General features: G+C 38.5%; 1 protein-coding gene and 1 long non-coding RNA gene across 8 annotated transcripts in view; one reads left to right on the top strand and one right to left on the bottom strand.

Moving 5' to 3' along the window:
• The window catches only part of ZBTB20 (zinc finger and BTB domain containing 20), an 816,172-nt gene extending 806,238 nt beyond the window's left edge, over positions 1-9,934 (bottom strand). For all 5 annotated transcript variants that reach the window (XM_067738834.1, XM_067738832.1, XM_067738848.1 and 2 more), the window contains exons 1-2: positions 9,760-9,934; positions 7,692-7,786 (exon numbers count right to left, since the gene is read on the bottom strand). The gene's annotated coding sequence lies outside the window, so the exon portion shown is untranslated. The remainder of the gene's footprint in view (positions 1-7,691; positions 7,787-9,759) is intronic.
• A 389-nt stretch (positions 9,935-10,323) lies between these two features.
• The window catches only part of LOC137225194 (uncharacterized), a 390,177-nt gene continuing 387,262 nt past the window's right edge, over positions 10,324-13,238 (top strand). For all 3 annotated transcript variants that reach the window (XR_010943731.1, XR_010943730.1, XR_010943729.1), the window contains exon 1: positions 10,324-10,523. This is a non-coding gene — a long non-coding RNA (uncharacterized lncRNA). The remainder of the gene's footprint in view (positions 10,524-13,238) is intronic.

Genomic DNA, 13,238 nt, shown 5'->3' with positions numbered 1-13,238 from the left:
CTCTAGCAATTCACTTTATAACAACTGTTGAGACTGTTATGTGAAATACCTGAACCAGAAAGGTCTGGAATCCTGTTCACTTTTCAGCTCAAATCACCCCTTCAACATAATATTGCCTTGTCCTCAACCCTTTGCTAGAACAAGAAAGATTATTGAGAGGGTGAGTTTTCAAAGGTATTTCTCTAAGGGTCAGATATATGAAGGGAAGGGAGGATGCAAACAACATAGTTGTTAAAAAGACTAGATACCACCAGATGTCAAAAGAACGAGAACAAAAGAGTACCAGTGACAATAAACCTAAAGGGGAAAGGTGTCATGAATAAACTGAATGCTGGTTATCTTTCTAACTTCACAGTATATTGTATTAGTGATGTATCAATTTGAAACATACAAAATGATTATTGTAATATATTTCCTAATGCACTAGAAATAAGAGTCTGAAGGAAATAACAGAGATATTGTAATAAGGAAAACTGAAGACACATAAGTGATAGTATAGTTCTTCCATTATTCTTTGACTCCATTCAGACAATCCAACTCTTCCCCACCTCTCTATATATGCATAATATAGCTCAACAATGAATATTATCTCTTAAAAACTTTTGAAGTCTCCATACCTTGTAGAAAAAGGGTATGAGTATGTATACATGGCATACACATCTGTTTGTATTTGGTTTGATGTCATTAAAATTATTTGAAATAACAAAAAATCACTTTAAAAGCTTATATAATTCCCTTTTCATTAACTCATGCTGGCAATCATAAATATAATCCAAATTCATGTACACTGACTTCACCTGGGCTGATCATTTGAACCGATTACTCTGATAGAAATGCATTTTTCCTATCAAATAAAACTGAACCTTTCTTTCAGTATAGCGACAATTGAACGAAAAGTTTACACAAGAGAAGTCTACACTCTATTCCACCTTAAGCCTGGTAGAGCCTGGCTCCATGAATGTGGGAAGAGGAGATATCAAAAGCTACATTACAACATGAAATGAAATAAAATTAAGGTATAATTTGTTTTACCCATCAAATCCTCAGAAAAGCTAGCAGATGTTTTCTTATATTTGAAAACTGGACAGCAGATGGTAACTTGTACTATAAATGCCCCCCAGAAACAGTGATTTCAGAATTGAATGGTACACAGCAAGTACTCAATAAATGACAGCTATTCTCAGGTTTACCACATAGGTTTCTGTGCTAAATTGCATTTCTTTTTAATGCATCTAAACTTACTGCCTAATTCTAAGTTAGTATTGATAATCATGTTTTTTGTGCCAAAACCATAGCAGTCTTTGTATCCCAGACTCTAGGTGGCCCCTATTTAAGCCAGCTGTTGGTTCTGAAACAAATCTAAGGGTGCAAAAAACAAACAATAAATGTTAGGGCCTTCCAAAGTCAGTAGGATTTACCAAAGTTTTGAGTATATTCTGTTTCTGTTCTGCCTCACCCTTTTTTTCTGCATGATCCCGATTCTTGGTTACTCAACCTGTTTGATTTCGGTCTTTTTGACCTCTGCCTTCCCAGTACTGCCAGTATCTAAAGTTCCCTTTGACCTGCTCCTACTCATGATTTCCTCCATCTGCTTTGACATCTGTTACCCAGCTCCACTGTTGTCCATCCAACCAAATCAGGCAGTGGCTACCCAGTCCATCCTCTGTTAAAACCTTCAGATAAATTCCCTCATAGAAGTTGTACTTCTAGACTGAAGAGTTAAATTTTAAAAACAAACTTTACCATAGCAACCATTCCTCCCACTTAAGCTCTTTCACTTTGTGCCTTTCTCTGGAACCTTCTCCAAATCCACTATGCCTTTCTTGAAATAAAATTATCAGTACTAATCAGGGCGGGTACTAAGTAAAAATGGTCCCAGAAGAGAGGCATGATGAGGTGGTGATTAAGAGTTTAGGTTTTCTAGAATTGGACTTGAGTTTGAATTCCCAACTGTTATACACTAGCTGTGTGACTTTGAATAAGTTACTTAACCTTTCTGAGGCTTAGCTTATCTTTAAAAATGACATAATTAAAGTGCCTATCTCATAGGATTATGAAATTAACTGAAAAAAATTCAGATATAACCAATGTCTGGTACAGAGTTAAGTGCTCATACATGTTGGCTACTGTTGTTTAGTACAAGAACAGAATGTATTTTATTTTCTTTCACTATGCTCACAACTAATAATTTTGCCAGTCTTTTTGGTACCAATGCCTTTAGAAAAGGGTCTACATTAATTCCTCAGTATATGTGCTGGGTTTCAGTTAACTTATAGTCTAAAATCAGCTTCCCTTCTAAATATCTCTTAGAATGCTTTTTTCCCCTTATTTGCATGCATTGAAGCACTCATACCACCTTTTTTGCCCTATGGTTGATCTAAAATTTTTCTTGCCATTTCTCCCAAAAGCTTAGCATTATCTAATATATTGTCGTGTTTGTTGTATATTCCGTCTATGAGGTAATTTATAAAATGTTATGAGCAGTATCAAGAACGATGGATATGTGTATGGAAGGGGAAGGAACCAAGGATTATATAGCTTTCTCCAGATAGCTGTTTCCATTTGTGAATAGGTAAAGGATTTGACGGTTTTGAGCCTCTCACTACCATTCATACTAGCAAAAGGAATGTGAGTCAATTAAAAAGAAACTGAGAGTGAAATTCTAAATGAAAACTTTGAGGTCATCATTAAATAAATACCTACAGGTAGGTACACACAAATTGCATGCAGTTTGTTTCAGATTCTTCCCACTATTCTTCATCAAAACAGAGTCAACTTTCTTTGTCTATCTTATCAGTCCTCCTATGTAAATCTATCCCTGGATGGATATAATGTTGGATCAAAAATCAAATGCAGCAGTTAAAAATTACCAGTTTTATAAGATCTATATGGAGATGGCCCCTGATTACTCGAAGTATATTTATTTTTTGCTTTAAAAATTAGGCACATAAACCAAATTTATCTTTTTCTTCGAATATATCTATCTATCCATATATTTTATAGAATTAGAAAACAACTCTGAGTTAATTCATTCTATTATTACCTGCTTTCTCCAGTTAAGCAACTTTATGCAGAGTAAAATGCAAAGAATCATGTTTATAAATTCTATTACCAATATATCTACATGAGTAAAGGTGAGCTGGTAAAAATTTATGTAAACTAATAGACATTATAGTTACCAACTATAAAAGATTATCAGTACTTAATATTGTGGCTCTTGTACTACTATGCTATGTTTGAAAGCAAGTATCATTAAAATGAAACTTTTATCCAGGACTGGAAGTAAAAAGCAAAGTCAAATATTTTACATATACTCTTTCCTGGTGCCCCCTGCACATCACATCCAGTCACATTATCTGAAGCTAAAATAAAGACTCAAGTATCAAAAGAAAGATACTCATATTATTAGAGCTGAAAGGGACCCTGAAGGTGAAGGAAGCTAAGGCAGAGATCCAAACAAATTATGTGAAATGCTTAAGATCATACAACTAGTTGCTTGCAACATTATACCAAAAACAATATTTCCAATCTCTACATCTGAAAATTTTTACAATGTGCAATAAAATGAAAGAATTAAATCAAACATATGAGGGATTGGCTGATAAGTTAGATGTCCCCTCAAGCTAAAAACCATTGGATTTAATGACTTCTACTTACTGGATTTTTATATTCCTAGGAAAATAAGTTTAAAATAACATAAAATTGTAAAAACTGACTAGAAGTAAAAACAGCTACAAAGAAAATTTATGCTCTTTCTTAAATCAAAACCATGGAAAAGGATATTCTTTTAATGCCTAAAGGAAGCCAGAGATTTATGGTTGTGTGTACATGTATGGTAGTGGTAGGGTTTGTTTTGTTTTGTATTGTTTCATTTTGTAAACTGTTAGAGGTTCCTTTTGTGATGGTAATTTGTGTCCCAAAAATGGGGGTACAAAGAAAATGAATTTCTGATAATTTATAAAGTACTTAACCATATATAAATAAATAAGTCTCTAGAAACTTACTAATGACAGTCAGTAAGAAAATGGTTGCCAATAATTTCAAAACTAAAAATCCAAGTCTTTTTAATATTGTTTGAATTTAAAATAAAGAACATCTTTTTTTTAAAAAGGTCAAAAGTAATTGAAAAAGAGATTAAATCAATACACTTAATTCTCTAAACTGTGTGTATATTTTTCCTGAAGTGCATATTCATGAGCTGACAGTAGAGACAGGCTGGCTGCTTTGTTTGACTATAGTTCTGTTTACCTCATACTGTCAAGAATGGATTTTGACACTCACAGTATTAATATTGCTATTTTTATTGATATAATTAGCACTGCTATAAATAATTCCTTGGCCTGCCACATCTAAGAATATCATTAAAATCAGCAATATTAGGGCTTCTTTTTCTTATATGATGCCTTAGAAACAGTCTGCTGGCCCAAAGAACCATGGTGACTTCCTGATGTGGAAGTTACTGGAAAAAAAAAGTTGTCTTGTCAATAGAGACTCCTGTTTTGTGTATGACTTCACTAAATAAACTAGTTTATATTTGTTTGAAACTAAAGTTTCTTACCAATCTGCTGTTGCAATTTCACATCACACCATATTGTACCTAAAACAGGCAATCTGGATTCCCGTTGCTACTTCCCTCCATCCCCACCCCCCCAAATAGCTCAGGAATGGGTTTGAATTATGAGGCTTGAATATATAAAGCAAAAGAATTAAGACACCCAAAATTCAGAATGGGTAGGTGAAAATAAGTGTGCTTGAAGTCACTTGTATAACTGCTAATGGGTGGTCCACTTGTGAGTTTTTAATCATTACATGAAAGCAAAATCAAAACATTTTATCTTGCCTCTAGATCACATCAGCTGCGACAGTAACCTTATCTAAACCTTGAGTAGTCTGTTCATAAAACTAAGTGGGATGAAAAACTAAGTGGGGTGACTGACCCAGTGCATATTCAACACAGAATATGAAGGCCAAAACAAAATGACAATAAAATTCAAAACAAGTTTGTGGAAATTTTGGGCTAGTATATTAAACCTTTCTTTGTCTCCATCACTTGACAGATGGTTAGCCTTCATACAGTCTAGTATCTCTGGCAAAGAAATGACTGTGTCTAGCCAATAACACCCCAAATTTTGACTTAAAATGCACTGTACACATACTTACACTTACCTTAAAAATATGAATATTAATTAGTCTTTATTTTATTACTATAGAAATCTGACATGTCAAGATTTTATCTTTTACTCTATGAATACCCCTTTTGAAACTCTCAACTATCTTATTATGTGGATCCAGGGTTCTAACAGCTCTTCACTTTAGATTTCATTCATTTTATGTGCTGCTTAGTAATCATGCTTTAAAAAAACTTCCCAAAATAAATTTTAATCCAAATTATTACAAAATTTACAAAGATTTAATTATCTTGTATTTCTATGTTGCTCGGGGCAAAGGTTTGGTTAGTAACAGAGTATGTTAAACAAAATCACCTGGGAACTTTGAATGCCTTCCATGTCAACGAACACAAGGCAGGACTGGAATCATTTATCCAGTAATGAAATATGTCTTTATTCAAAAACTGATCATATATAAATACATACTTACATGCACATAAGGACACATTGATCAACCATCCTTACTAGAATTAGGAAAAGTTCTTAATTTTTAACATTCTATTAACCATTCTTCCACTTTGCTTTTTAAAAAAGATTTCAGCTAAAACAATATATTCTATTAGTTACAGTCTCTGCTTTTTGTCCTAAATCTTCCTATTTGTAGCTTTCAGACGCTGCTTGGTCTATACTTAATAGCCACAGGCAATCTCAAAGTTCTCTAAAGTGCATTAATATGTACCCTTTCTAGAAGAATTGATTATGCTACAAATTAGCATAGAAATCTAGTGTAGATATAGATTCAAGCTCTTTACAGCAGGGGATGGGAGGACTGTAGGTAGGAGGATTGTGTGTAAAAAAAAAAAAAAATCATGCTACTTAAGAACTGAACTCACACTTGACTAACAAAATAAAACTCACTGTGATAGAGAAAAATAACGAAAATAAGAACTTGTTATTTGAGAACTATGAGCTAGGTTTTGGAAAGGTGAGACACCCACTACTTGAAGCAACAAACTTTGCTTCAAAATCATATACTCCCTTAACCAGGCACCAAGTTTCCTTCAGTTAGAAACCTAGGATTTTTACACCTACAGACTAAATGATTAAAGTAATACTAAAATACTCTGTAATGTTCCTCTTGCATTACAAATGGTCTATTAAATCGGAGAAGTGCCAATCAAATGCTTTTGTAGTTTGAAAGGTTTAAATAACAAAGCATTTTTTGCAGGCCTCTCTTTCTCTTTTTAAAGTCACCTATAAATTAATTACAAATTTCCACCTTCTCTTGGTAAAACCACAACTGTAAAAGATTTAGGCACTTGATTTTTCAGACATATTCTTAAAACAAATTCTAACTAAACAAATTAAGATATTCTAGTTTATGTTTACCACAATTTGCTAACAAGACAAAAGCTCCACAGGAATTTTACAGTAAATTCCAAGACACAGAATTTTTTTTAATATAAAATAACATTTTATTTATTTCAAAGGCAAGCTTAAAATTACGAAAAAATAAAACCCCTATCTGTTAAAAAGACCTACTGAAACATATGGAGAATATTTCATGACAATAACAAAGGGTACAAATAATACAGTAAGCTCTTCCTTCCTTATCATTGGCAATTGGTAAAATCTCCCTGCCCCTCGAACTTCTCTAAGCTTTTTTAAATCATATTCCCCCAAATGAGAAAACAGCTAGGTTTTAAAGTTTCATCCAAAACTACCTTCTTCTAGCAATCTGAAGTAACCAAAGTGTATGCGACATTAGAATGTAAACTCCACATGGGTAGGTAATTTTATCTTTTGTTCACTCTTACATCCCAAGTATCTAGAACAGTGTCTAGAACAGTTTGATGAATTTAAAAATCCATTTCAGACAAAAAAAATCACTTCAGAGAATAAATCAGAGCCCATCAAGCTCCACTTCTGTATTCCAAATGTTTTAAAGAATCTCTTCTTACCACTTATTCTAAGATATTTCAAATACTTTGTAATTAGTTTATAAATTTTAGATCCTTTATAGGAACTTAGTTGTATCTTTTATTGTTCTTCTAAAATGACCCAATTTTTTCTAGGAATTTCAATTTGGTTGGAAGGTCTTCTGAAGACTGACTACTGAGATAAAAGTAATTCATTTAAAATGGCTTTTTCCTTGGATTTTATTCCTATACCAAGTAGTCAAAGTCGTGTTAATTTGACAGCAAGAGCAATTGTATATGTATGGGTCTCAAAAACTTCCTGACTTTACTTAGGACACTGGCATCACATCAACCAGTCATTCTGAACAATACCCCTCCTCCCCTTCCACGCACACACACACCAAAATTACAACCCTCACATGTAAGTTGTTCTTTCCTCTAGTACTCCGCTTAAACTCAAATTGTCTTTCAGTAGCTAGTTGCTAGTAGCGAATGTACACATTAACTATACCTGTATTTTCTTGGTATAGTAGTTATTTCAAAATACTGGCATCTTAAATGAACTAAACAAGTAAGTATAAAGAGTTCTTCCTAAAAATGGATAAAATGTGACAATTTTTAGTCTTAAACTTCTTTCTTTAGTGTGTTAAAATTGGGACCTCACCATGAAAGGGCGTATTGCTTTGGAGGCTGGTAGCCAGTTAACTTGTCACCTGATCTTCATATGCAAAAGTTCTTTATTCCACTGGTCTGTGAGATCTGAAATCACAAAACCAAAAATACCCAACTGCTGGACTCACTGAGCAGATAATTATATTTCTAGAAAACTCACTTTTTTTCTTCTCCTCACTGTCTGAGCATGATGTATGCTCAAGGCTAAAGCCCTCCAAAATTGAGCTCAATGGAAATCACATCCCCAACCTTAAGAATTAAACCTTGAGCGCTAAGCAATGAGTAATATCAGCAATTCTTCAAGGACAATACCAAAAACTTCCTTGAGAGAAGACTACTTCCAAGAGGGCACAGTGAATGGTATTACCATGCACTATATGTGCATCAACTTTGATACATTCTGATTAAGAATGACAAAGAGCAAACATGGGCATTAAAAAAATGTAAATTGTTCTTGCTGTTGTTCTTTTCCAAGAAATACAGAAATGCAAATCGTAGCCAAAATTGGACTGGGGATGTGATGGGGTAGAACGGTGTATTTTAACGATTCCCAATCAATAGCAAAGGGTGCATGGGATTAGGAGCAACAGGTAAGAAAGTAAACCATTTATGAATTTGTCGATGGTAACGGATTATTCAATGTGTAAAGCTAGAGAATGTATTTACAAAACGGTCCTTATAATTCATGTTTTAAAACTTTCAATAGCAACAAAAATACTAACTTTAGAACAGAGCTTGCTTGAAAACACTGGGGGAATGAGTGGTCTCTTAATTTTCTTAGCTGAAATTCACACATGACCACGCAGTGAGAAAATTCCACTTGAGCAACATTTTGGTATTTTTAATGGTAAGAAGCAGTTAAGACAATTTTCACATGACTCGAAGATTCACAAATTCAACTTAGCTTGGGCCAATGCTGATGTGAGGACAGTACTTTACCCACGGGCTGCTTCCAAATTACTTCCTGCTTCATTCAGATTTTTACTGGAGAACTGTCATCCTGCTACTGACCCCATTCAACTGGGTTGGGTTAAGAGATCAGCGGATTACCGCGCTAGTTAGGGTAGCTGTACGCCATATTGTGTTTTTCGCGAATGTTTATCGTTTATGTGTGTGCCTAGCATATGTTTGTACAAGTGTTTATCAATACAACTTTTAGAAAATCCCTGCCTCCTGCCTCTTCAGCATCCTTAAAAAGGCTAACAGCTTTAGGAGGGCAGGGCGTGGGGCGTATGGTGGGAGAAGACCAGAAAGCCACACGGACAGTAATGCATTAAACAATGTAAAAGAGAGTGCATTTCTTTTAAACTTTCAAAAAGCTTCCAACCGTTTTCTCTCAGCTATGGAAAAAGCGTAAACATTTTTTAATGTTTCCAAAGGGGCCCAAAGGAGGAGAGAAAGAAGGAAAGCTGTCTTCCCTTCCCATGCCCCCCTCTCTACAGTCGTAGCAGCGAAGCAGGCGGCGGCCGGTAGCTCCGGCGTCTGGAGGGGCGTCCAGCGGCTCTGGGCCAGGACCCCTCCCGCCCCCCAGTTCTCTGAAGACGCTCCAGATACTGCTAGAGCCACGGCAAGCGGGGAAGGGCGAGGAGGGAGGGGGCGGAAGACAAGCGGGCGCCTCTAGTAGCTCCTGAGCCCCGGCTAGTCCCCCTCAGCTCCTCTTCTTAGTAGCGGCAGCTCCAGGCGCGGGGAGTAGAAAGAAGGCAGAAGACACGTTTCCAGCTGCGGGACGCCCCGCCCGATCCTGGAACCCAGGACCCTCCCGCGTTCCCTCCCTCCGCGCCGGGTCATGCGAGGCCACCGCCGCCGCCCGGCGCGAGGAGGGGCGCTCGGGGAAAGGGGCCGCCGGGGGGAGGGCACCCGGGGGAGGGGGCGCGCGCTCGGCCGGCCAACAGCCCGCGGGCTCGCCACTCTAACTCGCTCCCCCAACCCCACCCCGCGCCCCTCCTTTCCTGTCCCACCGCCCCCCACTCCAAGCGCCTCGCAGACGCCCCGTCCCCCACAGCACGCACACACCCCTCCCTCCAGCCCGCCCCACAACAAATTAGAGTTTTTGGCGTTACCTCCTCGCGCTCTTTAATCTTCTTTCCTCAACTCCTAAACTTCCCCCCGCCCCTACTTCTTCGGCAGAAGGCCCACATTGGGCGCCTCACGCCGCGAACCCTCTATCTTTTCCTGCTATTGGGTTGCCCCCACGCCACTCTTGGCTTCAGTGAGCCAATAAGAATGGGACGCCCCTCATGAGGTTGCCGCCCATAAACAAAATACACTCTTCCTCCTCCCCTCACCTGTCCCCGCCCCCATCTGCCTCTTCCCTCATCTCTACCAGCTTCGATTGGGCTAGAAGAGGCCCAATCCGCTATCTCAGACACCCATTGGAGCACTGAAACTTCGCTCAGAGAACTGTTAACAGGCGATTGGTCAGCAGTCTTTCCGCTCCCCCCCTCACTCCGCCGCACCTTCGTCCACTCTGGAGAGGTCAGTCATATCTCGTTGTTCAGTGATCCGAGAGGTGGGAGGCTATTGGTTGAGAGGGCCCGTCAGACCGGACTAGAGTGAGTCGTGATTGGTCAACACAGACACGATCAGGTTTGGTTGTCTAACCTCCGCCGCGCCCACCTTTTTTCTCCAGGCCCCCGCCCCCTCCTAACTGCTTTTACTTTCTACGCATTTCTATTTCCTCCTTTATTTATTTATTTGTGATAAACTTAAATGACCTGGCGACGGAGGCGGGACTCGAGGCGAGGCCGAGGATGACGAGGGACGGCCGGGGGCCAATTGCCGAGGGGGCTGCCGGGTGAGGGGCAGCGGCGGTGGCCAGTGAGAGGCAGGTGTCTGGAGCGCGTTAGGCCTATGGGGTCGGGATGCCCCAGCGGAGGCGGCGGTTACCCGCTGTCTGGCGCGGCGACCTGGCGCGGGGAGCCGCGGGAGGGGAGGAGAGGGTGTCGCTGTCGCTGACGGCTGAGGCGGCAGGAGGGAACCTGGATCCCGGGCGGTGGGAGGGAAAGCGGGAGAGAGGGTCTGGCGAGGCGGCGGCGCTCAAGGCCACGCTGGGTCAGGCTTGGTTCTTGTGGAGCGGGGTGCAGGTTGCCAAGCCAGGAGGTCGGCAGAGGCCGCTGAAGCAATGCCAGTGCTCAACGGGAAAATGCGTTCGTTCAGGAGGTTTAGAAAAATGCTATGTAAAGCAGTTTGGAGTAAGCCGCCGTTAATATAAATGAGAATATTATTCTAACGGGAGAAACAGATTGTTTCATACTACTAAACGCCTGAAGTACCAGCGACCCAACCCAAGCCCACAAAATTCAATATCCTGAGGGCTAAAAGGAACAAATAAAGCAACACGGAAAATTAAATGCGGTTCAGATGCTTCAATAAAACCTCCATCCTCATCCATTTGTCACTCAACCTAGCACTCCTCAGAGCCAAATTCTTACCAAGTGTTGGTCCAGTACTCAGGCATGGGGGAAATAGACGAGGCTTAAAGCCGGCAGGAAGCTCAGGGAGGATTCCTAAAAAGGATTCCTAAAAAGGGCTAAGAGGGGAAGGAAGAAAAAAAAATCGCTTTTCACTATACAAAAAAAAAAAAAAAAACTGCCAAAATTAAAAGTTGCAGTATCAGGGGAACTCAACAACAATTTGTCACAAAATAAGGGACTTTATTAAAAATACCGTGCATACAAATAATATACTGGATTTGCAATTTGAAAACAATTTTTTTATAGGACATGTATTTGATGTATAGTTTCTAATAGACTCAAGTCCTCTAATTTTTATCCTAGCCTTCCTTGGGACATACAGCATGCCTTAAAGAAAAAATTTTTCATGAAACTTGTTAAAGATGGTTACGCAGATTTTATTCAGGACCACTGAGGTAGGTATAGATAGGATCATTGCAATTGAATTTTGCAGGGGGTAGAGAGATTGGGCTCAATTTCATATTAAGAGTGGGCAAGTGGGAACTTTAGCCAAGGAAAAAAGGTGAGGGTCAGTGGATAGAAAATTGCTAAGAGGAAGCATTAGGGGTAAGGGAGATTTTGGCTAAACCAACCTAGCAGGATTCTTGCTGAAGACAGGCCAGGGTGATCAGACATCACCTTGGGGATGGTGGAAAATGAGGAACCTGATCATATATCTAGGGTAATGGGGGTTGGGGGGAGTTCTTGTTAAAGCTGTATTTTGCAAGGAAGTGTACAAATGCCTGGCTTTGATTAGCGGTCTTTGGCAGAACCTAAGCAAAATAAATAGGCCCTGGTGGAAAAAAATGTACAAGGCCTTAACCTCATAAATAACATTAGATGTACCTTCTGAAGAATATATGTATGAAGGTCTTAGAATCCACAAAATTATTGCATCAGGTGTCAAATTTGAAGACCAGTAAAGTGTACAAATTTCTATTACTTCTGGAAGCCAAAACATTTTAGAATTTATGTATAAATCTTAGCTACAACACGATGTAGTAACCGTAGTTTAAGTATTCCATACAGAATAATCAGCTTCACATGAGAAAGTTCAGTAAAACTTAACAAAGGTGTTTAAATAGTTTAATTCCACAACTTTAACGAGGTATAATAGCCACTTTCTAAGTACTACTTAATACTCATCCTTTTCAGCAAGTTTTTAAAGCTATTTTCAGTATATGGGCATGAGAGCTGTTATGATTATAATGATAAGGCATTAGGAAAGCAACGTAAAATATTCTAATTCAATATTAGTGATCAGGTAAGGCCTTGGATGTTACTGCCCCTATTTAAGATGGTGATTATTTATACCAGTTCCCGTGATGTTAGAATCTGGGGTTAAAATGCTTCTGTCTATACAGAATGCCTCAATCTTTATATTTACATTACACATGCACAGACCTCAACCACCAGCCCACCCCACCCCCCAGATATACAAACATTCCAAAAGATGTAGCAAGAATTCCATATAATGTTAAATAGTTTTCCTATACACAAGCAATGACATAAAATGTAATGGAAAAAAATATCCCATTTTACAACTGTGAAAAATGCTATAAAACATTTTCAATGGTAACAATGAAACACTGTGTGATCTGTGTAGATTAAACTGTAAAATTGCTGTGGACGTCAACTAAGATTTACAAATGTCAAATTGCAAGTGACAGAAACCCAGTTCAAACCACCTTCACTAATTAAAAGAAAACCATTGGCTTGTGGTACTGCAATGATAGGGCTGTAGTTGGTCTCAGGCACAACTAGATCTGGGACTCAAGGAGGTCCCTGAGCCTTATGCTGAACATTTATTTTTTTTATCCTGTGCTTTTCTGGGGACTGTTCCTCCCAAAATCCAGTCATATGATTCAGATAGAACTACCAATTATAATGCCCACCTCCTGTTAGCAGGTTGAACACACCATCTAGTCCCTATAGGACCTGATACTGATTTTTATATATACTATGTAAACTAGAGATTCAGTTAATTTTATGTGTTTACTTATTAACTTTGTATCCAGACATCTTGGTGAACTCTTTTATTCATCATTTATCAGTTGACTCTCTTGATTTTATGTAGAAATTCATAT

The sequence above is a fragment of the Pseudorca crassidens genome, chromosome 5 (genome assembly GCF_039906515.1).
Source record: "Pseudorca crassidens isolate mPseCra1 chromosome 5, mPseCra1.hap1, whole genome shotgun sequence".
In the NCBI taxonomy this organism is placed as follows: domain Eukaryota; kingdom Metazoa; phylum Chordata; class Mammalia; order Artiodactyla; family Delphinidae; genus Pseudorca; species Pseudorca crassidens.
Note: the sequence above shows the minus strand (reverse complement) of the source record. Positions and strands in the feature narration are given on the sequence as shown.